Raw genomic sequence first — 26,372 nt, forward strand, 5'->3', positions numbered from 1 at the left:
TAAGTAAGTGATGAATGGATTAGCTGTCTCACCTAAATGTAAGTAGAGCCAGCATAGAGTCACAAAGGTAGTTCTGGTCCCACTTTGGGAGTTGCATGGATTTCCAGGGTAACTCTTCACCTTCTCTCCCTGGTACATAGCCATTGGTTCAGCCAAACCATGTATCTCGCTTCTTCTGAAATGACATCTCTCTTTGAGAACATTCTTTATGCAGTGATTTGTGCTCTCTTCCCCAAGTAAGAACTTTCCTTTCCCTTCTGGACTCTGCATCCTGGACCTGCAGATTGCAAATGCATGTTATTGTCTCCTATTATGAAACCGAATAGCAGAGAGAAAGGAACATAGGTTTCCCAGACAGACAGAACAAAGATAATTCTCATGTGTGTTTATTGGATGTCCCATGAGATTTGGTATCTTCATCTGTAATGGAGAGAACACTATCCATTTTTTTTTTTTGAGCTGTAAGAAGCTTTGGAGAAAATCTGTGGTCCTAGACGGAAGCTCTTTTCCCTAGTGACCCTGGTTTTCTGCTGCCTCTCAGTCATAACTTAGGTTGATCAAGGCATTCAAAGGTGTACCTCAGCCATTGTGTTCATAAATGAGGCCGAGGAGCCTCTAACTCTGACTTAACCCAGTGCTTGCTTTAGTCTTCTACCACAGTGTTAATTTGAGGTAGGAGAATAAGAGTCTATATGAGAATCTGTAGTTCTTAGACAAGGTAATTCAGATAGCTGGGTCAAACATAAGCCTTAACTGTGGCTTCAGATTAATTCCTCAGCATTTTTCTTCCAACCAGATGTTCTGGCAGAGAAGAGAGTGTAGCTTGAACTGCAAATGGCTTTTACAGCCTTCCTGTTTCCATGCTTCTTATTATGCATTGGATAATCCCTCAATTACCTTATCAGAGAGGAATGGAGGCAATTCCTGCAATAAAGGCTGGTTGCTGAGAGTTGAGCCTCTATGTTTCAGCTCACCTCACTGGACAGTGCTGTGATTCACATCCAGTCTTAGCCTTATGAATATGTCATAAAGAATGGTGATTGGCACATGATAGGTGGGCAGTACTTATTGCCATCTATTCTGTCATCCTTATCTCCTACAAGGAATTATCATTGTTCCCGTGTCGTATATCATGCCTTGAGTATCAATTAACTAAATATAAATCTCGTAAGGCCATGAGAATAAAAGAAGAGACCAGGCATGTGGAGGGAATAGGAAAGAACTGGAGAGAAGAAAGGATCAGAAAGTTTAAGAGGTGGATGAAAGGTAAATTTGGTTGGTTTACAATTCTATTGCAGAATGTACCTTGACCCTATTATGCAAATAGGGACCCAAACAGTCTGAAAACAAAGTTATTTCATATGTTGTCACAGTTGGACTATGGTTGCTAGTGTCACCATGAGTGTCACCCTTTTTTTCAGTCCATTTGATCATCTGATGAGAATTATTTATTGAATACCTGTCCCAGGCGCTGCATGTACAACAGAAGTAAAATCCAGATGAGATTATTACCTTCATGGAGCTGACAGTCTCCTGGGAGAGGTAAATATTAACTAAATATTCATATGAATAAATTTTTAAAAGTACTCTATCTAGAGGGAGTTATGTATTTTTTTGTAAGAGTGAAAAATATAGAGATCTTACATTAAGTGGAACCAAGAATGGATCCCTGTGGAAATGATACTGGGAATGAGGCAGGAAGAATGGACAGATATTGGATGGATTAGAGTAGAAAAGAAGATTTTCAGCTAGAGAAACATTGCCAAGGGCAGTTGAGTGATCATGTTACACTGAAACGTGAAAAACACTGAATGTGGCTGGACAACCAAGAGGAACTGAGAGATGATTCTGGAAGTGATGAATCCCTGGGTTCTTGCAGATTTGGACTTTATTCAAAGATTAGTGTGAAACCTTTAAGGTATTTTAAGCCTGTGTTGACATCATAAAGTTTTCATTAAAAAGTTACTTTAGCTGCAACGGAGAACAGATTAGAGGGGTCAAGAACAGATGTGCTAGATCAGTTACTTGTGATCTTGGGGAGAGAAGGAAGCTTCATGAAGGGAGGAGTTTATGATGGATAGAGAGCAGTCTATGATGGATAGAGCAGGGGTTGGGGAGAGGGAAGTGCATTGGTGTTTAGCGGAACCAGATGGTGATTGTGCCATACACCAAGGAAGGAAACCCTGGATGAGAAGCAAGTTTGGAAAAGGTCAAGATCGAATCTGGGAGGCAGCTGATTATGCTGGAAAAACATATTGAATTGACTTTCCAAATACTTTCTTACCATACATGGATTTTTTTTTTTTGGATGAGAAATCTTAACACCATTTCTTTCCAGTTGCAGGATCTTTAGCAAAAGCTTAACTCATTGAACCTAAGTCCTACATCTGGAAACTGGTGAAGGGGAGAAGTCAAGGATGTAATATTTTGTATAAAATACATAATGTCTGACATATGGTGGGTGCTTAATAAATCCTTTCCCTTTCTCTTTCTAGTTTGCCTTTTTCACATAGCATTATACTGAAAATATTCAAAAGTGATGTAGTATTTATAATTAAGTTTTCATGTGCTTAAAATATTTAAATGAGTTTGTGTTCATTATCTTCTTATGGTTGGATACATTTTTTTGGTCACTTAGAGATAATATTCTATCACCCCTGTTATTTTGAACCATTTCTTAAGATCAAATAAATGTTCAGTGTTGTGGTCACACGAAATCAAAATTATGGTTAAAAAATTTTTTTGGACATTAGGTGCTTGCATTGCTCTATAGAGTTACCATCATGTGAATGTACCATATTAATCAAAAGTTGGCACTAATAAAATGTACTTCGTGCGGTTGAATGTTGGGAACATTAAGAACATAGTAATGAAAGTAGTTCTGGGTTGGTCTGAAGGGGTGGAAAATCTGAATTCCTCCATTTATGTGTTACTTCAGATAATTACCTAACCTTTATGAAGTTCCATTTACTTATCTACAAAAACAGGGACAATAACAGTATCTTCCTTTATGGTTTCTCTGATAAGTAAAGCTCAATGAATCCAAAGTTTACGGTAAAGTAAACTTTGTAAATGTTTAAATATCAACTTTAAATTGCCACTCATTGCAATAGTTAGTATGTAGGTGAAGCTGCTGTAACAAATAAACTGACAACATCACAAGAACCTGTTTCACTTTCTTGTAACAGTCTAGAGGTCCAAAGGTGTCTGGAACAGGGTGGTGGCTTTGCTTTCTGTAATTATCCAGGAGCCTGTGCTCCTTTTGTATTACCAATCTGCCATTCCCTGGGTCTTTCCCTCATCAGCATGGGCTGAGCTGGTCAGTGCAATGCTCTAGGACCGTGAAAGAGTATACAAGAGTCACATGAAGGTGAAGTAATATAAGCCTCCTTTCAAGGATGGGGCTCACAAGGTGGAAACAATACTTGTGTTTACATCCCAGAATTTACCTTATTAACATGAATATGTCACCATTTGTAAGACAGAGTCTTATTTTATGTTTAAGACAATTCAATTATGATTCAATGATTTCTTATCCTGTCTGTTTTTATATTATACTCGTGTAAAGAAATCTTTTAGATCAATTTGGGTATAATTTTTACTAAATACCATCATTTCTGTTCATTCATAAAGAGAAATATAAAAGAACAATAAATTGAAGGGATTCCTAAAACTTCTTAACACCTGAACATAGACTGCTGAATCGCTTCTTGGTTCACAGTGGTTGATGTCCATGTTAATTAGCACAGTGTTTTTTTTTTAAATGCCTTTACTTATTTCTTTATTTTTATGTAGTGCTGAGGATCGAACCCAGAGCCTCGCACGTGCTAGGTGAGTGCTCTACCACTGAGCTACAACCCCAACCCCAGCACAGTATTGTTTTTGCACCACCAAAATCATTTGTAATATGGCCTCTCTTGAAAAGCTGCCCTACATCCATCTCCAGGGTTTTACTTGAAGCCACTGACACCCATTCTCCAGGGTCAACACTTTCTTACTTTGTGAAACTCATAAATTTGTCTTCTCTTAATTGAGTTATATGTCATCAGATGTTAAGCAGCTTCTGTTCAAAGTCAGCAGAAAGCTAGTACAAATAGATGATCAATGTCTCAATGATAATTCTGGGCAATGCAGGAATCATTCATTGCCGCAGTCCGGCTGCAGCAAAATAACCCGGGGATGACGAGCAACTTGTGTACATTGATACAGCAGGAGTGGGAGCCGTTTATTGTAGGACAGGAGGGGTATACATACATTCCACACAGCTTATCTTAATTAACATAAACTCGATACAGCAGTCAACCAATAAGGAATCTCCACACTTAATGGCTCGCTGGCGTTACTTCACAAACCACTCCCTCTGCAAAATGCCAAGTGCCATCCTGAATTGTTTACAGACTCTAACAATTCACATCATCTGCTAGAAGCTTTTTATTTTCTTCCTTGCTCTTTGAGGGAGTTAGCAATATTGCATGCCTTTAGTTGCATTGCTTGGAATAAAGAAGCAACAAAATGTATTTAACTTAAATGAAGTGATGAGGACATTGATAATTATGGCAAGCAGCTTTTTTTAAAAACACAACAGAATTTTCAGCAGGGCACGTAAGGACTACATTTTCCTTCTTCCTTTGCACCTAAGTGTCAGGTTTGAGATTTGATTTTATTCCACTTAAAAGTCAATAAATCACTCTGTTACTGATCATGGTCTCTGGCTCTTGATCCTTTGGCCCAGATCTGGTGGGGGCAGGCAGGGAAGCCAGTTGATGCATGTACAGTGGGTTTTGGAGAGCATGCTTTTCCAGCAAGCAAGAAGCAAGCCTGCCCTTGGTCTCAGAGTAAGATCTTTATACACACACACAAACACACACACCCTGTGACACTATGTATACACACACACACACTATGTATGTTACAGATATTTACTTGCTGCAATGTATCTGGAAATAATTTTATATCACTTGACTTGTAGAATAAGAATCTTAGTTGATGTACAAACACATATGCCATCAAAAGACACAGTTGTGTCCCATTCTCCACAATTTGTAATTTCTGGATAGTGTCCATATTATCTCAAGTAAATGATTAACAAAAAGAGAATAAATTGACTCAGAATATAAAATTTGAAATGAAAGAATAGCATCAGGACTACGAAATCCATAAACAAAGTGAACTCTCTTTTCAAAGATAGTTTTGCAGACCTGGCTAATGAAAACGATATAGCATAAACTAGATACATCAGTCAACCAATAAGGAATCTCCACACTTAATGGCTCGCTTTTGTTACTTCTCAAACCACTCCCTCTGGCATTTTGCCAGGCACCATCCAGACTTGTTTACGAACTCTAACATTTCTCTGGCAAAATACCAGGTGTTATTTTGACTTGTCTACAGACCTTAACAGTCTATAAACTTGCTTAGTGTTTCCTTTGTCACATATAGATTACTAAATATTGTACTACAAAAGTTCTTAATGTTCTTATAAATAAAACTCTGCCTGTTCTCATCGGTAGTATAGTAAATAAGTAAAACAAGTGAGAAAATTATTTATTCCTTGGGTCTTTCTGCTACCATTTAACTAAAATGAAGTTTGGAGGTTGATTTTAATTTTTATGTCTTAAGTATTGAATGAAGACATTGCGGGCTTAACTACAGTATGAGTGATTTAAGCTACAGAGAAGAGAGGCTGAAGAAAGAAAACATATCTTTTATTGATCACTTATTTCATAACAACACTGTGCTAAATGCTTTAGGTAACTTATAAAAATTAAAGAGGCTTGCATTTGAATATAATGCTCAATATGGGACTTAGTTCATCAAGTTATTCAGAAATCATTTATTTAACTTTCAGTTTGGACACAAAACATAGAGGGGTTAACCTGGATCATTTTATTTGAAAGAGAATAAGTGGATGGTTATATTATGTCCCAAGTCACTTCTAATTCTGTATTTCTATGTAAGTCCTGTTCCACTATAAATAGAGAAATCAATCAATAACCACAATGAAAGTACTTTTGAATATGAAAAGGAACATTTTGCCATTCTTTGTCCACAGGAATGGTGTGTTCTAGGCACTTAAAAACATCTGTTGACTTAATTCTTGATGTTTAAAATATATTCAGATAGGAATACAACACTCAACAGAATGCAATTCTTGCTGTCAAGCAGCCCACAGTCTAAGGAAAAATAGGAATGCATGTACTATTTACAGTACAATATGATAACTCTGAAACCAGAGCTTTGCAAGTCAGAAAAAATAAAAAAGGACCCAACTCTACCCAAGGAGAGAGGGAAGGTCTTGCTTCTAAGAAGAGGAGCACAAGTTAACTGGGAAATTTTCCAGGTGAATTACAAGGCAAATGTGTGGAAGGGAGTGATAATAGAGATAAAAGTGTGGGAAAATGCTAGGAAATGTACATTAGGTTCAGAAACCCTATGTCAGTTTGCACGGCTGCCACCACAGTTTTGTATGAAGGATTAGATGGAAATAAGGCTGAAAGGTTGAGGCAGACAAGAAAGGTCTGCATTTTTGCTGTTTTTTAACATCAGAGTTTCTCAAACTTTGTGCACATAATTCGATTGGAGAGTTTATAAAATGCAGATTCTGTTTAAGTTGCTCTTGGTGTGAAGCCTTTCTCATAGGCTCTGCCCTGCACTGCTAGTCCCTTGTGTTGAATGACCCCAAAGGTTCATATGATAAAGGTTTTGTCCCCAGCATGGTGTTGTTAGGAGTTGCAGAAACTTTTAGGAGGCGGGACCTTGTGGGAGGACTTTAGGTTATTGGGGTTGTACCCTGGAAGAGGACTATGGGATCCACCATCCTCTTTCTTCTCCCTGGCCATGAGCTGAGCAGTTGGCTGTACTAGGTACACCCCACTATTGTCCTCATACACCCCCAGCAGAGGTCTAAAGCAATGGTGTAATTCGTGTAAAGAATGTTAGACCAGAACCTCTAAAACTGTGAGCCAACATAACTGTTTCGTCTTTGTAAGCTACTTATCTTAGGTATTTCATTACAGTGGCAGGAAGATGACTAATATCTTCAAGATCCATTTGAATAGCAAGGACTGTGGAGGTAGGCATTTGGCAAAGCTCCTAGATAGGGCAGGAGCTGAATTAGGTCTGTACTTTACAAAGACAGCTCTGTAGTGTCAAGAGCCATCCGTGGGCTGTGTGTGGATTACGTCGACATCACAGTCTAATGCATAGGAGAATCTGCTGCCTGGGAACTTCCAGTGGGTACATTTCCTCTGGCTGACCATCCAGACACAATGTGAGCCCTATTAAAGCTCTGTCCCAGGACCCACACAGCATCAGAGATGGGGTGACCTGCTACAGCTTCACCACTTCTCAGAGATGTCTGTGACCTGCCAAGATGCCAATCAACCTGCTAACTTCAAGACATCAGGAAGCAAGACTTCACCCCTAAAACCTTACCCCTGCCTTTGATGTGCCCCCTTAAATAAACCACAGGAGTCATTTTCTAATTGTCCAGCTTCAACTCCTGTGTGGACTGGACCTATCTGCGGCTCCATTTTTTGAAAATATCTTTCTGACTTTGTCTTTTGTTCTTCACTAATTATTCTAGACTTTAATTTTTTAGGTGGCTTACATCCTCCTAAGCAGGAAGAAGAACCCCCTAATGATGCCTCCCCATATTGTAGGTAAAGCAGAATGTGGAGAATTGAGGGCTGCAACTGACATGCTTTATTCCCATGGAAATTTATTAATTAGTATCTATATAAACATATGTGGTAGCAATATAGAGGACAGCTGAAAATTAATTTTGCCGGAGAAAAGCAATGTCAAGAAAAAATTTCAGATTATTAATATATCTTGCTCTAGGCAATTAGTGGATTATTTCTATATTCTTGCCATCTTACAGGACATCATTAAACAGACTCACAAAACGAGTCCCTTTATTATGCTACTCTGACTTTTGTTTCTTTCTCACTATCCTTTTAAATAGTAGCCTCAGAAATAGCAAAATAGTGCTATGGGAACATATTGAAAAATGGATCCAGCTCCTGGTCCCAAGGAGTGTGTAGTCAAAAGGGGAGAATGCTGCTTTTATAAGTCTGTAGTAAGAGTTATGAAGTAACAAGTAATAAACATGCAGTGATTACGGATTGCAGGGACAACATCTATAAAGGGTCAGAAAATTCTTGGAAGAACATGATGTCTAGTAGTGGTCATTCTGGTAAAGAATTGACAATTATTTATCTAGAGAGGAAGATACACTTCTCTAGATATCAAATGGGTCAGTGGTTCCGAACTGCTGGTTGAATTATAGACACATCAGGGAACTTTTCAAAAACACCGAGGCCTGAAGTTCTATCCCCAGAGATTCACATTTAATTGAATTGGGATGAAGTGACATTTTTAAATACTTTAACTGAAATATGATGTGCATCTAGAAAAGTGCCTCTAAGAGTACAGTTTGATAAATTGTCATTAACTGAAAATACTACATATGCCATGAATATTCACCATGGAAATAAAGAACCAGAACATTACAAGTTCTCATTGCAGCATTGAGATTGAGAACAAGGAACATGACTGATGACTCTATAATGCTGTAGGATTTCAAAGGAAAGGAGACATTCTTTCAAGATGGGGTGGAAAGATGAAGGGGAAACTTTTGCTCATTCCATGGAGGATGTGACATCTATTATTGCTGTTGAAAGATAGCAGAACTTAAAGATATAGTTTGCAGGAAGTTTATGAATGGACTTACCCAAGTGAAGGGAGACTGTCGAGAAATGAAGGTCATGTTTGGGGAACACAAATGGTGCAGGTTAGTTGTACAGTGCAATGGGAGGTGAAGTAGAGCCAGGATGGAGAAATGAGTATTTTCAAAGAGAGCTCCAGTTAATATGCTAGAAAACAGCATATGTAATGAAGCAGCACATCATGTTGTTTACGGAGCAAAGGCCACCTTAAACTGCATCTCTGTGTTTTTATGATCTTTGGCATGAGCATTTCACAACTCTGTATTTAACAATCTAAGAAAAAGATCATATGTAACTTAGAATACACATAGGACCTGTCACATTCACTTGCTACTAAATGATTTTAAAGTTTTCATTCATTTACTCATTCTGAATAATTTATGTCAAGTAATTCTCAAAAAATCAAAGATATTAAATTTAATTATTTTATGGAAAAGATTATCCAACCTGTACACTATGTGCAATATTTTTAGATATTCTAGTAGCATAACAAGGAAGTGAAAATCATTATCGCAAGCAAAGATAATCTTTTATTTCAGGTGTATATGTACTCTGAATATAAAATTCATCATAATATAAATAATTAGCCCTGTCATTTAAAAATGATAATTATCTCATTTACATGTCTATGACTTTTAAAATGCATCATACTACTTCAATAAATTACATTCTGGATCATATCAGTATCTCTTCAAGAAAATGAAGTTAAATCTTTGTAGTAACCAGCAGCTTAATTTTCATTAGGCCAGCTATTTGATAATTAGTCATGCACCATAAATCAAACCCCAAGTCTTCTTCTAGTTTCTTAATTGAAAATTATTGTTTCTTGGCTCGCTGGTGAAAAGTGTAGGAAGGGTGAGTGTGATCGATGTGGAATCTGGTACAAACAGTTTGAGACAGTCAGAACTTGATAGATCATTGCCCTGAAGGGGGCTGTAATGGTGGGTAGGCAGAAATCTCCAAATTAAAGATTTGCTTTTAAAATTGCAAGTGTAAAGATAGCGCTGGTATATCAAATCCATCTTGACATTTCTACCACCTTCCTTTTCTTTTTTTTTTTTTTTCAAATGTCCTTTAGAATCTATCCATTTGTACAAGTGGCTTTGGAACCAATATAAAATTATTGGGAAATTCAACTTTTTGTTTGAGATAAACTATGAAAATATTCCCCACTAATGTCATGAACAAATATTGAATTTGTTGATATTTTAAAGCAATTTGAAAACATTGACTAAAAACACTCTACTCATCTGACAGCTAATCTGAGAGAACAGATGGCTACCCAAGTATTGCCCCCAGTCATAAAATCATTTCAAATATGATACTGTTGAGGCTAAATAAAAGACTTTGCAAGTAATAAGGGAAATATTGCTTCATTGAATGGCTGCAGCTTGTTGGCATTTTTCTTCTGACAATCTAGGAGGATTTGCAGAGAACTTGGGTCATGTTTGCAGTTCTTTAGTTAAGAACAGCCACAGGGTTTTCCAGCATTCATTTCTTGTTTCCTAGTGGCCTGGCAGCCAGGACCTGATGAAGCACGCAGCAGGGAGTACTGGAAAATGCACCATAAATTTCAATGCACAAAGTCAAAGGAACTAAAAAAAAAAAATCTGGGCACAAGAATCATGGAAGGAGTTTCAAAATCACTGGCACAAATACAATCTGAAATAAATATAGCATTTTACCTATTCCACAATAGTTTATAAAGACTGCTGTTGATATTATTTAATCCAGAAAGATCACATTGTTATTATGTGCTTTAGTTACATAAAACTTTCTAGATGGCATGTTGAAGCAATTTCGGTGTTTTATGAAAGAAATCTAAATTAAATTTTTTGACCAATTGTGGTCTGAAATAAAATAAGAATTAGCTAGAGTGTTTATGGATAGCTAGCTACAAATCATATCTTAAAATTTAAGAAATCTCCCTGTCCCTCAAAAGAATTTTTAAAAAAAGTTATATACCTATATTTAAATATCTATAACATTTGAATAAATTGTTATCTCATCTTTAAAATAAGATAGTTATAATTTAACTCCAGCATTCTCCTCCTTTTAAATATTCTGTGATTTTTTTTCCTTTTTTGTTTTGAGGAAAACTTGTATATGAAGCTCATTCCTCATTCTTGATTATATTGGGTTTTGGCCTGAGGGGAATGATTAAAATCCATACTCCTTTGCAGAGGGTCGGATGTGTCCTGTGTGTACATTAGGTTGTGTGTAGATAGCTTCACAAATTAACTCTACGCAGGCATGATTCTATGAGCAGATGTGGTTCTTTTGGCTAACACGTGCTTTTAAGAAACTTGGTAGTTGCAGAATTGTACATTGAAACCTAGATATCCAACTTGTTTTTTTTTAAATGCAAATTAAAAAAACCTCATCTTTCTACAAAAAATATTTCTTCCTAGAACTGATTGGTAGTTTCCTTCCGCCAAATATTGAGTCTCCTCCTTCCTCTTTCTTGTCTGCACTAAGCCTGGTGTCTGTTACCATGGATTACTGTTCTTGCTGTGCTAAACATTAAATCCTCATGGTGTCTTCACTGTTTTGGGTTATATAATGTGACCACAGCCAGGGCACCTGAAAAGAAACCTCCAATAGGCCTGGCTATCATACAGAATAGACTGTGTGCACCTAGTTGCAGTATACTACAGTTTCCTCCCTGGTTCTTAGTCTCCGGGGCTCCTCACTACTAACTGGTTCGGTATCCATTTTCAATTCTACTTCCTGGGAGAATGAATCCTATTGGCCTGATCAGGCCTTGCCACTCAAAACAAAACAAAAAAACAAAGACAGTGAGCCTGAGGTCCTAGCGTTCCCCGACCTGTCTAGTTCTTCACTCTGTGTTGGCCATGCCTTATGAAATTTAGACAAAACTGAGGATCCAGAAAGGCTATAGGGTCCGTGTCCACTGAAATAGCTTGTATTTTATGATCACCCTTTATACTCCCTCTCTTGCTTGATCCATAGAAAACTAAAATTAAAACAACTTTAATAATATCAGGGTTATGCTGAGATCAATCATTATAGACTGCTCCAACTAACATGCATAGCTAGTACTAGATACCATCTTGAGCGCTTCTGTTGCTGTCAGAGGTGTGGATAAATTTCTTTGGATCTTCATGTGTCCTCCTAGTAGAATTTCTCCACCTATAGTAGTCAGAGAAGAGACAGTTCTAGCACTTCAGTTAACTTGCTCTTGGGCACCTACTGTGAGTGCTCTCTAGATCAGGCCAAACAGATTCATTCTCCCAGGAAGTGGGATTGAAACATAGATACTGAGGCATTTAGTTGTAAGAAACCCACTTGGTGATTTTGAGATCTAAGGTGGACATTACTATTTGGAGAGACCATTGACCTGGGTATGAGAAAGCAGAGGCAGTGGCCCAGAGAAAAACATGGATAAGTTACAATGTGACTCAGATGTCTTTTTTAGTATTTGTGTTCCGAGGAGATATGCTATGATCAATTTGATTTGCAAACAAATGATCTCAGACAAGATAGACATGATGAGATTGACCCAGATAAATTTTTCCAAAGACAATCAATAGATCAGAAAGTGTGCATTTTGTGACTGTTCATGTATATATTTCTGTCATTTCTTAGAAATGTGATCTCATTCATTCAACAACCATTTTTAAATAACAAAGATCTGCTTCTGGGGAAGCAGACATGCAGTTGTTTCTGTACCAGTCATGGCATTCTATGTGGCATGTTCTCAGTGGAAACTACTTCATAATCTTTACAGGATGTGAAGATTTATTTATTCTAATATTTCCTGGTGATGAAAATCATAGGGGGCTGAGCATGTAGCTCACGCTGTAGCACACTCGCCTGGCATGCGTGGGGCACTGGGTTCCATCCTCAGCACCACATAAAAATAAAATAAAAATGTTGTGTCCGCCAAAAACTAAAAAAAAAATAAAATAAAAATAAAGAAATATTAAAAATTCTCTCTCTCTCTCTCTTTAAAAAAGAAAAGAAAAGAAAATAATAGGAACATGCCTTGAACTTCTGGGGCCCTTTATTAAAAAAAGTAATACCCACCTATTCAATTAAAAATAGCATAAAAATATATTTTTCACCCCTATTCTCACCTTAATTGCATTGTCAAGCATATAAATCTTATAAAAAATGTGGCAAAGAGCGTGAGAGAAGTTTCAGAGTTTTGAAGGTAGGAAGCAGAGGGAAGGGTAATGGTTGATTTTGGAGAATGTAGTGCAGACACCTACATGCCTGCAGAGGGAGGAAACAGAAAGAACTACAACAATCTTCCCTGCAGAACACTGGCAAGCTTTAGAATTTGGAAGATCCATATATCACAAAGAAGGGGATGAAACATAGAAGGGAGTAGGAAAGAAGTAAAATGGTGGCATCTGCAGATTCATTACCTCATTTGACCACCACATCCCTAGCAGCCAGGCTCATATTCAGAAGACAGACTATAACCAGAAATATCCATTCAAGCATACGTCTAGCAATAAAAGGTGCTTTCAATAATCTTTATGCTTTTCCCATGCAAACAGAGCCTCTAGTTAATTTCTATGTGATTCACTCTTAAATGTGAATGAAGAACTGAAAATCTGCAGAAATTTAAGGAAAGATTTGGGATTTAATACAGAGATTAAAACAAATAAAAAGTACAGTATAAAAGATAAGTTCAGGAAACAAAACAAATACAAGTATCATCAGAGAGGAAAAATAATCTATTGCTTATATAAAACAAGAACAGTACATTTCAGAAAAGGGATCAGAATGAAACATCCCTTGGGCATAAAAACTAAACTAAATGCATAAGAAGAAGGGTTGAAAGATAAATGGGGGAAATCTTTGAGGAAGTACTTTCAACAGACAACAAATGAACACTAGAAAGTAAAAGAAAATTTAAAAAATATGCCAGGAAGTCCAACATAAACATGAATATAATTGTAGAAAGAACAGAGAAAACAGATAATGAAATGAGAAAAACCCTGGAAGTGAATGGGGAGAAGGTCCATCAAGTAATTAGCAAAGAAATTGGATAAAAATAAATTCAACCTAATGAATTCGGTCTGCAGCCATGTTCTAGTCAAGGGAGAATAAAGATGTTTGCATACCTACAAAGTTTCAGGAAATTTTCTTCCATACACTTACTCTCAACAAAACACTGCTATTCCACTAAAACAAAAGTTAACCAAGAAGAAAGAAAGACATGGATTTCAACACAGGAAAAAGGCAAAGGAAAGTTTCCAAATAACTGCTCAGCAATTGGCCTAAAAAACCATCACATCAACTTCCATGAGAAATCAGAAATCCCAAAGAGTAGGATTTGTGGGGAAATAACTTTTAGTTGATTTGGTTCATTTTGACAATGTGGAAAAAAACATTGAGATAAGTATTACCATTTTGTTGGAAACTTTAAAAGGAATGAACTACAGGTAAATAGTACAAGAAGCAAAATAATATACTGACTTAAAAAAAAGCAAATATTGATCCTGTGAAACATAAGTACTGTAAGAAAGGAAAAATACTGATAAAATATTTTATTCAGCGGGGAACAGTATTTATATAATTCAAAACATATAAATTGTAGAGTGTGTAATCACAAAGGAGGAAAGAAGAAAGTGTCTGTGTGAGATGGTACTTACCATAATGTGAAGCAAGCACACAATGCATATAAGTGATAGATGGTGAGATATAAATGCAAGATACTCATTTAGAAATAGAGGTAAATAGAAATGTAAAGAAAATAGTTGTTTCTGGGGAACTGAGGTAGAAGACTGGTTTTCTTTCTTTCTATTGTTTTTGTTGTTTTAAGACTTTCAAAATTTAGTGCATTGTTTTTTGTTAAAAATTCATTTGAAAAATTGGTAACCATTCAAAGAGAAAAAAATTTCTCTTCCATTAATGGTCAAAATAATGTAAAGTGTATAAATATGTATGGATATATTTCTAACTTTTTATTAAGAAGAGTAAACTATTCACTCTTTTCTGCAATTTTGAAAAAAATATTTAACAATATTATTCCATCTATCTAGTTATTGCTCTCTACTTTTCTTTCAATGGCTGCTCAGTACTCTACTTTGTGAATGTATACTGATTTACTGACATTAGAAGCCCCCCTTTTAAATATACTATTCCTTATGTGTTTAGTATATGTACATTCACATATATACATATATTCACACAAATCGTCTCTGTATAAATCAATTTTATGTGAAATAAAATTCCAGTACTTGAAAGTCATAAGCTTTCCTAAAGGTTAAATGATATGGAATACTTATTTTAGTTAGTATTGATAAAAAATAAAAGGATTAATATCCAGAATACAAAGAAACTAAAAAAAAAAACTCTACAAAAAATCAATTAATCCAGTTAAAAAATGGACCAATAGTCTGAATTGACACTTCTCAAAAGAAGAAATAGAGATGGCCAACAAATATGTGAAAAAAAATGCTGACTATCATTAGCCACAGGGCAATGCAAATCAATACTACCCTGAGGTATCATTTCATCCCAGTTAGAATGGTGATTATAAAAAACAAACCAAAAAAAAAATCAAAGCAAAACAAAACAAAAAGAACAATATGGAGAAAAAGGAACTCTCATGCACAGTGGGTGGGAATGTCAATTAGTACTGTCAGTCTGGAGAACAGGAGGGGCCTGATTCAAAAACCTAAAACCAGATCAAGTTACCACACTTCACACTTCCACCTGTGTTCCAAAGAAAACGAAATCAGTGTACCAAAGAGATACCTGCATGTTCATATTTATTGCATTTCTATTCATGATAGCTAAGCTATGGAATCAACCTAGATGCTCCTCATGGATGAATGGATAAAGAAAATATGGTCTATATGTATAGTGTAACATTACTCAGCCATAAGAAGGAATGAAATCCTATAATTTGCAACAAAGTAGATGACACTGAAGGACATTATGTTAAGCAACATAAACCGCACACAGAAAGACAGGTATTGCATGCTCTCTGTCACATGTGTGAACTTAAAAAAAAAAAAGTCAAACTGAACGTAGATTAGTAATTACTAGAGGTTGAGGGAGGCTGGCAGATTCAAGGAGGCTGGAGTTGATAAGTGTGTGTTCTGTGCCTGTTTTGCTATGTTACACGGAACCCTGAATCCCATTAACATGTACAATGGACACATATCGATCACAAATAAAATTGAAAAAAACAAATATCTTTTAAATGAATACTCATATCTCGTTTTATCTTTTGTATGAATTTACTTTTTCTCTGCAAAATAGATTTGCTCAAAGGAAAATATTATTTAATCTAAAGATAATAAGTACCCATAGTATATTTTAAAAATACCTTGAACTTAGAGAGTGACTTGGGAGAATCATGATGCCTTTACTTCTGAACATAGTTAAATTGATGAAGAAGCACTTCTTATCTGAGAAACTTAATAATTAGTATTTTTTTACTGAGTAATATGTTCACTGATAAAACAACTTTTTGCAGGGGACTGGGGAATGCTGGGGATTGAACCTAGGGAAACTCCACCACTGAACTACACCCCAGCCCTTTTTATTTGTTATTTTGAGCCAGAGTCTAAGTCACCCAAGCTGGCCTTGGACTTGTGATCTTCCTGCCTCAGCCTCCTGAGTCACTAGGATTACAGGCATGTGCTGCCCCATGAAACTAAAGAAACTAACAACTTTTAAAAATATGAATTTAAAATATCTTAGTGCTGGCATCTAGTAGAGAAATGCTGTTTTCGTTACACAGAACAAAGAGTATTTGTTATATTATTGTTTACTATTCTTTGTTTCTTCCTTTTTGAATTATTTTATTTCAGATAATAGTCTATGAACATAATTTTCTTGATTACTAGTGATAGGAAAGTATAATTTTCTGACTGTAAGATTATTTAACAACAATCTTTAAAAACTGGAAAAGGGTCCAAAGGAATTCAGATGGGATAATAGAGATTGGAACATTTAAGAGACAATGAAATGCACATGTTAACCAACTCTAGAGCAGAAGATAGAAAAGGAAGCATGGTATTTGAACATGGAGATGAGGATGTAGTTTGATGTAGTTGAATGTAGGATTCTTAAACAAAAGCAAGTCAATCAAATGTCTGTAACTAAATGCAATCCAATCAACAAAATTTACTTGTTGGGTGCCCAGTATCTTTGCTTGGTGCTCAAAAAACAAACTTATGGTCTTTGAATTTACAGTCATTATATAATAATATCATATTTTAAAAGTATATGTGAAATTTATACACATGGATTTCTTTAACTTATAAATGTGGGTAAATACTGAAGAGGACCTGGGGATGTAAATTCAACAAATTAGGCTTATCCAAGGTAAAATTTGTAAAAAGTAGCCTAAGGAGGATTGAAATTTTTATTATGGAAAAGATAAAATGAATTGTTTTAAAATAATCTTCTCTCTACTATACCTACTTCTATACCCATGCCTATACCTATATATTCATTTTATGCCAATTTACATAATACATATAATAGTCAATTTTTTTCATGCCAATTTACATAATATATGCTCTTCATATGCAATAGCCTATGAAACTGATGCCATTCTTTTTCTCACTTTTCTAGATAAAGAAACTGAAGCACAATAGAGAAACAATGGGCCAAGGTCACATTTAGTGAGTAATGGACTTGGAGCATTCTCTATTTTCTATGCTCTTGGACACTGTCCAAGAGAGCTTTCTACAATGAGACAAATGCTTCTGATCTAGCTGTCCAGTTCTAAAGCCACTAGCACAGGACTACTGGGCATGTGAAATGTGGCTCGTGCAACTGGCATGAATTTTAAAATTTACTTAATTAAACATATTTCAATTTCAATAGCCAGCTCCAGAACCTTGAGGAGCAGAGTAGAGATGCAGGTGGAAAAGGGGAAGAATAAGAAAGTGTGGAAGAGAAGGCCTGAAGGGCACGGGAGGGTGGGACCTCACCAGGAGACACACTGCTTCCTCTGGGCAAGGGCTCACCACAGAGCTCCTCCCCTGCTAGAACACCTCCTCTGGAGGAGCCGGTGGATCTTGTGCACAGAGTGCATCAGTGGGTGAGTGAGAAAAGAGCATTCTGGTGACAATGAGCTCCAAGGCAAAGGAAAAAAAAAATTGAGGGATGGACCAGGAGACAGATGTTGTTGGAGGGGCTCTGGGTAGGAGTTACTGTTCTTGTATAGACAGAAAGACACAAGGAAAGAACACATGGAAATGCTCAACTAATGAGCCACATCCCCAGGCCTTTTTATTTTCCATTTTTGAGACAGTGTCTTGCTAAGTTCCTTAGAGCCTCCATAAATTGCTAAGGCTGACCTTGAGCTTGCGATCCTCCTGTCTCAGCCTCCCATGCTGCTGGGATTACAGGTGTGCACGACTGTGCCTCCTGTTTTTATTTTTATTGGGTTGTTAAGGCCATGGAAATATATTACTCCAAAAAATTACATAAAAAATTAAAGTACCTGGTGAGAAGATTTATAAATCAGTTTAGCTGATAATAATGATAAGAGTTAGTGTTAGTAATAATGAGAGTTAGTAGGAAGTGTTGAGAACTCTACAGAAAATTTAGCTTTAAAGGAAATAGTAACCACATGTTCTTGTTGTTGCTTTTTTTTTGTTAAAAAATAATATTTTAGTGCATGTTATCATAGAAAATGATGACTTTATATAAAAATGAAAAACAAAACTGATGAGATGTTTTGAGAAAATAGTGCAAATAAATAGATTCTAGTTAATGACTATGTGGATTTGTATAAAAATGCATCAATTCATCTTAATAAATCTATAATGAATCTATGGATCTATAGGTCTTTATATCTGGGGTGGGAGAGGCTAGGGATTGTGGGTGGATCTAGTAACAAACTGTAAATAGGTTATGCATCTTTGGAAACTGGTTTTACAGAGTTTGGACCTAAGAACTGGGCCTGTTGCTAACTAAACACATGGAAGGTATATTCCATGGTAGCTCTGTGTAAGTTGACACCCTCAAGCTCCAGGCGTGGTGGATAATGATGTGTATCTCACAGAATGATATATTATTAGGAAGTTCAGGTAAAATCTACAAAACAGGTTTTCTTCCCTGTTCTTTTTTTTTTTTTTTTTTTGCTAGTGGTAATTGAACTCAGGGGCACTCGACCACTAAGCCACATCCCCAGCCCTATTTTGTATTTTATTTAGAGATAGGGTGTTAGTGAGTTGCTTAGCTCCTTGCTTTTGCTGAAGCTGGCTTTGAACTGGCAATCCTCCTGCCTCCTCCTTCCAATCTGCTGGGATTGCAGGCATGCGCCACCGTACCTGACTCCTATTTCTGTTTTAATGGTGGAAGAATTTTGTTTCCCTGTCTCCTGAATCCTTTCTTGGACCTACTTCTTCTAACCCTATGGTTTTGGCTGTTTTATGGCAAATGAGCCTTGGCAGGCTTCCTGAGTTTTGAACCAGGATCTGGAATTCACACTACTTTAACAAGTAAGCTGCCAAAAAGGAAAGGAGAAGATGATTCTCCTCAACTTGGTATACATCTCACCCCAAGTTTCAATAGACAGGATTGTGGGTATCCCTTTGCCTTCTATGATGCATTTAATCCTCAACCATTCTTTTTTCGTCCTTCCAACTTTCTGTGAATGTAATATAGACCATCAGACTCTTCAGTGTGAGTGCCAAATGTAAGGTGATATAAAAAGAGGAAATGAATACATAAAGAATATAGAAAGCCAATGCCTTTGTGATCTTGTTTCTGTATTTAGTGTGGGACTCAGGGGTAAATATGTATATGATAACCAAGAGGCTATTACATATTAAATTTTTTGTTAATATTAGATTTTATAGTGATCATTCTTCAAGTATCTTCCACACAAAAACCTCTGTACTGAGCAATAAACATTGCTTATTAATGAGATGCATTCCTTAGCCTGTCAGGATGCAGTGATATTCTTCTGTAAATACTTCATATGCATCGTATTTTCCTTCAATTCAGTGGAAAAATCTGTACAGAAACCCAAAGCAACAAAGGGTGAAGGATTTGAAAGGGTGGACTGCTTGGGGTCTGTAGGTAGAAGTTGAGCTGATCCTACTTAATCTAAAGGAGAAATTCCCCAAACTCAATAATAATGAGGTTCTCCTGAATTTTGTTCACAACTCTTAGAAGAGATGACATTTCTTTGCATTCAGACCAAAGTAAATATATGATGTTGGCATTCATTCCAAATAACCAATTGCTATGAAAGCAATTTAATATTCAACTTCAAACATACCAGGACAAGCAGTAGGAATCTATAGTATTTTAGGTACTTGGATTCTATCGTCACCCAGTAGCTGAAGGGAATCACTCTTCTGGGCTCTCATTAGAAGGCACTTGGAACGAGATTGAGAATGAAAAATGAAACCTATCGCCAATGTCTTCTGACCACTCTGCATAATCTAATGCACTTAAACACTTCCTGTAAAATCCTGCTGCTTTTCAGTTGTTTGATATCCTGACCATTTTTGAACCCTTGAACTCTGACAGAGAGGAGGAACTTGGAGAGGTTGTCACCTGATCTATGTTAGAAGGCCAGAGGAATAGGTTTCTGTCTAATAGCCCTTCTTTCTGTTTAACAGTTGGTGGGAGATTAAAATGATCTAGGTGGATAAGGCTGCTTAGAGTTCTGCGAGCATCACTTTTTTGGGAGGGTTTGCCTGTATGTCAAAAAACTGGTGGGTTATTAGAAATGAAAGGTTAGATTTCCCCCCCTTTCTTTCCTGCCAAACATTAGTAATATTTTACTGCTTATTTATTCTTTGTGTGTGTGTGATTTATTCCAAGTCTTGAAGGAGAATGAATTCCTGCTATGCCACTGTCCAGCCAGGATCGTGGTTAGACGCTGACATTCTGAGTTCCAGCCATATTAATTGCTGGATAAAGGCTATAATCCCCCTCTCTTTGAAGCCCAAGGCTGATTTTTAGGCAACACTTCAAAAGCAGAGCAGAACTGAAGAGGCATATTTCCTACCAGCTCTGAATTACCATGATTGACTCAGCTTGCATTAGACTACATGTGCCATACATATTTGGCTACCCAACAAAACAGTATGATTTTAATATTGGAGAGCAAAAGCAAAGTCCTCTGGTGACCCAAAAGCTGATCTCTAACTCCTTGTGAGATATTTCGTTGATCGTTTAAATCACCTTAGAAGTAGAAACACCTCAATCATTCCTTTCTTACGGTAGAAACGTAATGTTTGAAAGTTTTTCTCTCTCTCCCTCTCTGTCTCTCACTTTGGCACAATATCACATAAAGCCATTCCACTGAGTTCACTGTGTTTAAAGACAAAAGCCTATGTAAATAAGGTGTTTCAGACATTCGGTTATTAGAACCCCCAAAAGTCTTTTTAAAAATAATTTTTAGCATCAGCTATTTAAAATTCATACCCAGTAATAATGGTAACAAAGATTTAAAAATAAGGAAACTTGATATTCAATTATTCTGTGAAAAACTAAACAAAATCAACCATTACTCAAAACAACAACAACAATAAAAATGACTCAAGTAAATGGCAGTTTATAACCAAGTTGGAAATTTTTCTTGGTGTCTTTTTCACTTAAGGCTTGTTTATCCCTGGATCTGTGCTATAGGGACTTTCTCATATAAGGTTTGCCAAGTATACTTAGTGTGCTATGTTTGAGAAAGATTAACAGTATTTCAGATCAAAGGAGGACCCTGCTGCATGGTCTTACGAGATTGTCATTCACTCCCATTATGGCTCATTTGCACAAGATTTTCATGTAATATGAGCCATTGTTTTGGTGGCAGTGATTTGACATAAAGACAGGGCCGAACTGCATCTCAGGGTCCTAGTCAGTCAGGCTGGGGGGTATCTTGGTCCCAAAGAACTTGCCAATCATAAAAGGCAACTGTTCCTCAGTTATGAATTGGCCTACCCCCCTCGACTCCCCGTCCTTGTTTTTAAGGTGGAAAACTTCTTGAACATGCATGGACACCATAAAAATCAGACAATGCCTACTTGTGCTAGATTAGATACAGTTTAACCAGACAAAGTTTCAGATACCCTATTCAAAAGGGCAAGTTAGGAGCCGTTTTAGTGAACTGCTTTTTCTTCTTCTGCTTTCTGCCATGCTTATTTTGATTTTAAAATAACTTAGAGTGGTGCAAAGTTATGCCTGAGCTACATTCAAAACTTTTCCTGAAGCTCCATTTGTGTTTTTCTAGTGATTTAGTTTCATGGTTCTGCATAGAATGCATATTTACATGGACCAGTCTCTAACATCCTCTCCCTCTTTCTTTCTGCAGATTAGATTAAAATGAAAAGGAGAAAGAGCTGGTGTTGCTGCTTTGATGGTGTTTAATAATGTAAAGAAAAAAATGATTCTCGTTGTGATTTTGTTTAACAACAGAGAATGTTGTCTTATTAACTGATTTCAGCAAGTATTTCAATTGAACATCTATGTTTATATGGATTAAATATACACATACCACTAAAGGAAAAAAAATCGAAAATATTTAAATGCTCATTTAAATGTAAAAAACTAAGAATAAAAACTATACTAGAATGTAACCCATTTTGAGTGTCTGGCTTGAGTTTTCTAAGCCAATGCATTTTAAATCTGGAATTCTCAGTTTTATTCAGCATTAACCATTGGTGGCAAGGAGGGGTTTAGTTTTATGTAGGATTTATTCAGCATTTTTGATATGACACTGCAAAAAGCATTTCAGATTTAAAAATTGAAATTCTTAAGACATTCCTCTATTTTATCTAAATTTTGTGTTTAAAACAAAATTGACTATAATTTGTTATGGTTTTTGACCGTGTTTTAAAATTCTTTAGAGCAACCAAATGTCATAGAATAACAACAACCCCAAAAAATGAATTTTTATCATTTTATGTTACTTGAGGAAAGATTTAAAAATTATAAAAGTCACTATTATATGCTCAATTGTAACATTTTGTGTGGAGAACTAAATATGAGTTATTCAAAAAATTATTTTTCTTGCTCAGTTACAAGTAATTAATGAAAGAAATGATTTTTGTCATATATTAGGATAAACTTTATATTTTAGAACTGCGCTAAAATTAACCATACAGAGGTTAGCATGTTCAGTGAAATATTAAAAAATATATATCTACTTAGAAAAAAATCATTAAGGGTAACCATAGAAATTATAAATAAGGTAAGAAATCAGAGTATTTCCATCCAAATTTTAGTTTGAAAAACATAAAAAAAACCTGAAAGATAATACAGAAAACATATGTCCTCCATGGAGAATCAACCACTTTTTTGCTATATTTGTTTTGTTCCCCCTGCTATCCTGTGCCACTTGAAAATAATGACATCCCTGCATTTTCAGCATGTATCTCCTGTACTCAAGGCAATTCTTTCCCATAACTACAATGACAGAAAACAGAACTATTTCTCTTTGAAAATCCTGTCGTCAAAATGTTTAAAACGAATGGTAGATTAATTAGAACTCAGGGATGATTAAAAATACTTACTTCCATAATGTTAAAATACAACTTTAATGGCATACTGCAGAAGCTCTTCCTTGGCTACTTTAAATTTAAATTCAGACTTTATACCTTAATGCTTCCATTGGAATTTATAGACAGTTTTGAAAAACAAATAATAAACTATTAGCTGAGTAGGTTTTGCTTTATGTAACACTTTCAAAATCTATGAACAACAGCGCCCTCTACATTTGGATAACTTAGGATGAAAAAGATTTCACTGGTTGCAAGGAGCATTTAACAATAATCACTGTGGGTTTGGGGACAAATGATGTGATTGTAATACATTACAAAATTACATGGTAATCTCTCATATGAGCTGATGGTATTTTAAACCATTGATTTAATATGGGAAATCAAATTCTGAAAATTCAATATTGCACCCTTCAGCAAACAAACTGACAAAAATAATAATTGAGAGAAAATAGAAGTCACTCTGGGAAAATATAAAAATATACAAAAATAAATTCAGTCATATTATTTAATAGAGTTTTCAGAAATCAGTTTAAAGTAGTTAAAATTGCATCACTCTCCTTTCTTGCTTATGTAAACAAGACCTTAAGATGTTTTCAAATTCAGAAGTGGAGAAAATGCTTTTAAGAAAACACTTTCTAGTTTTCAGTATCTAACTATGAAAGAAAATACAGACCTTCTTGGGACCTCATATTTAATATATTTGCATGAAAAGAAATAAAAGTATTGGTGTTTTTCTGTAAAGTCTTTTTCCGATTGTCATATTAAAATTGTTCATTAAATTATAAAGACATATAAATAAAATCGGTTATATGTAGACTCTCCTGTCATTAATTAACAAAACTATCCCTTTAAAATTATTACATTACTCACTAAATAATTGAGAAAACACTGACATATTTTATAAATTAAAATTATAACAGTTTTTGTGGCATAGAGAAAAATTTAAATAAGTATATTTGTATCTTCTTTTTCTAACTAGAAACACATTTGATTATGGCACCTAATTTTTAAATTATTCAAATAGTCAATTTAATTAAAAATATGTGCTTGATAGCAGTAAAATCAATCCAAAATATTGATGTTTGAAAGATATAATTTTGTATTTCTGGTGCAACTTTTCATTTAAGATAAATAATGCTTATTTTAAAAATAACATTTTGCTTAAATATGTTCTTTCAAGCACAGGTTTGATATCGTGCCACTATTAACTGTTAAGGGCAGTTTAAATACTATAGCCTAAAATTCTTTAAGTAAATTATTTGCTAGCTGTCAGTGGTCAAAGAGTGGATTAAGACAGTTCAAAACAGGAAACATGTTATTCCTTATTAATTTAATGCAAGAGTTTCAGGGTCTAAGTCACTGCATTTTTAATGAAAAACAATAGCATAAAAATTCGAACTTATTAATTGACAAACATATTTCACATTTCAAAAAGTCAACAATTAAAATATCTCAAATAAACTCCTGCAGAATATTTTATACGTTTTTAGTTACAGCAAACCTGAATAAAAAATAGCTTGTGAGAAAGAAAAGAATGCTCTTTGAAATGATCCCTTTAGTCTTTTCCTTGGCTTACAGGCTTGAAAAATCCTAGAGCAGGCTCTAAATTTCTAAAGACAAAATGCCAGTGACTCTGGGGATCATCTTGTTCATTTTAAGAGCAAATTAAAACAGTGAAAGAATGGTGCAAATAATTGTTTCATATGTTCTTTGCTTGTGACGGCTGTAATCATCGGGCCTGATTTACAAATGTAGACTTGAAGGTTCCTCAGCTTCCTGCAGGGTAGAAGACTGTTACTTTGGCACTCGCCCTCTCGCCCTTGTAATCACCACTCAGAACTGTGCCCTGGTACTTCCAATTCCCAGTCTCTTGATTGAACACCTCATTCTGTGCTAACAAGGTGTCCAAGGTATTTGAACAGGGGCTCCAGTCGGAAAATTGTTAATGGTTTTGCTCATTAAGAGTTGCTGCGATGGTTTTGGTAATTTGGTAACTGTCTAAATTGCACGTTGATTTCCCCCCTTCAGCTTAGAGGATGCTAAATTTAAGACAAGTAACAGTAATACTTGTGTTTTAAAATTGACAAGGGGTGTTGAGTGCTCTTTGGGTTATTATGCAATAGATTTTGCAGGATTAATAAAATTATCTTGAATGTCTAGGTTTATTCTCCATTTATTTTCAAGATAAAATTAAAAAGGAACTAAATAAAATGAAACATAAAGAATTGTCACTGGTTGCACCTTGAAATATCTAAGATTTCCTGGAAGTTTAAGAAAGAATAAGCAACAAAACTGATTTCTTTAAAGACATGAGAAACAACAGAGTTAAGACATATTTTACTATATTTTGTTGAAATAAAATTGTTTAACTATTTCTGTTGCTTACTCTATTTTTTCAAGTATGTCTTCAAAAAAACAGAGACTATTTTATATTTAAAGATTATAAATAATGTTGATTTACCTTATTCACTATTAGAATGACTTTTATGATCATTATTTACACATTCATTTTTATTCAAAGATATGTAATTTTGTTAGCTACATATTTGGATGAATTTTTATTTAAAAAACAACTTTCAGATATGGTCTGAATGCTTCAGATTGGCTGTTACAAATAGGCATAAAAATCCTCAGAACATTTTTCATTAATTAAATGAATCTTGCCTCTATTGAAATGGCCTTGATACTGTCAAATTATTTTGTTTATGTAATCCATTCTTTATATTTCTATACTTTATGAAAATATTTTTCCCAAGAAGAATTAAGAAAGCTAAATTAAGTAAAAACAAAACAAAACAAAACCATATTCAGATAATTCTTTGGTTTGGTTTAAACCTGTGATCTATCAATTCTGACTTAAGGAAAACACTTTCGAAAAGATCTTTTCTTATACATTCTGCATTTGTTTCTTTCTAAATCATAAACCATTTTTTCCTAAGTTTGGTAGCAACATCGCCAGGGATTTATTTTAAATTATTTTTAGTGATTTGGACAGTTGCCATTTTATCCTAGAGATGAAAAGGTGGGAGACGAGATTCAGCTGAGGATGGAAGTTTCTCCCTGGACCGAGTAAAGGGCTATTTTAAAGTGATTTATGTGTCAGTTTTCTTCTGTGTCACCATTATGTCCCTGCTGTCTGAGTGTCACAACGCAGTGCTTGCTAACATTTTGGTAATAATTT

General features: G+C 35.4%; 1 long non-coding RNA gene across 1 annotated transcript in view; it reads left to right on the forward strand.

Moving 5' to 3' along the window:
• The first annotated feature begins 1,384 nt into the window (after positions 1-1,384).
• The window catches only part of LOC120883951 (uncharacterized), a 37,555-nt gene continuing 12,567 nt past the window's right edge, over positions 1,385-26,372 (forward strand). The window contains exon 1 of the long non-coding RNA XR_013435708.1: positions 1,385-1,542. This is a non-coding gene — a long non-coding RNA (uncharacterized LOC120883951). The remainder of the gene's footprint in view (positions 1,543-26,372) is intronic.

Source organism: Ictidomys tridecemlineatus, chromosome 3 (assembly GCF_052094955.1).
Source record: "Ictidomys tridecemlineatus isolate mIctTri1 chromosome 3, mIctTri1.hap1, whole genome shotgun sequence".
Classification (NCBI taxonomy): Eukaryota; Metazoa; Chordata; class Mammalia; order Rodentia; family Sciuridae; genus Ictidomys; species Ictidomys tridecemlineatus.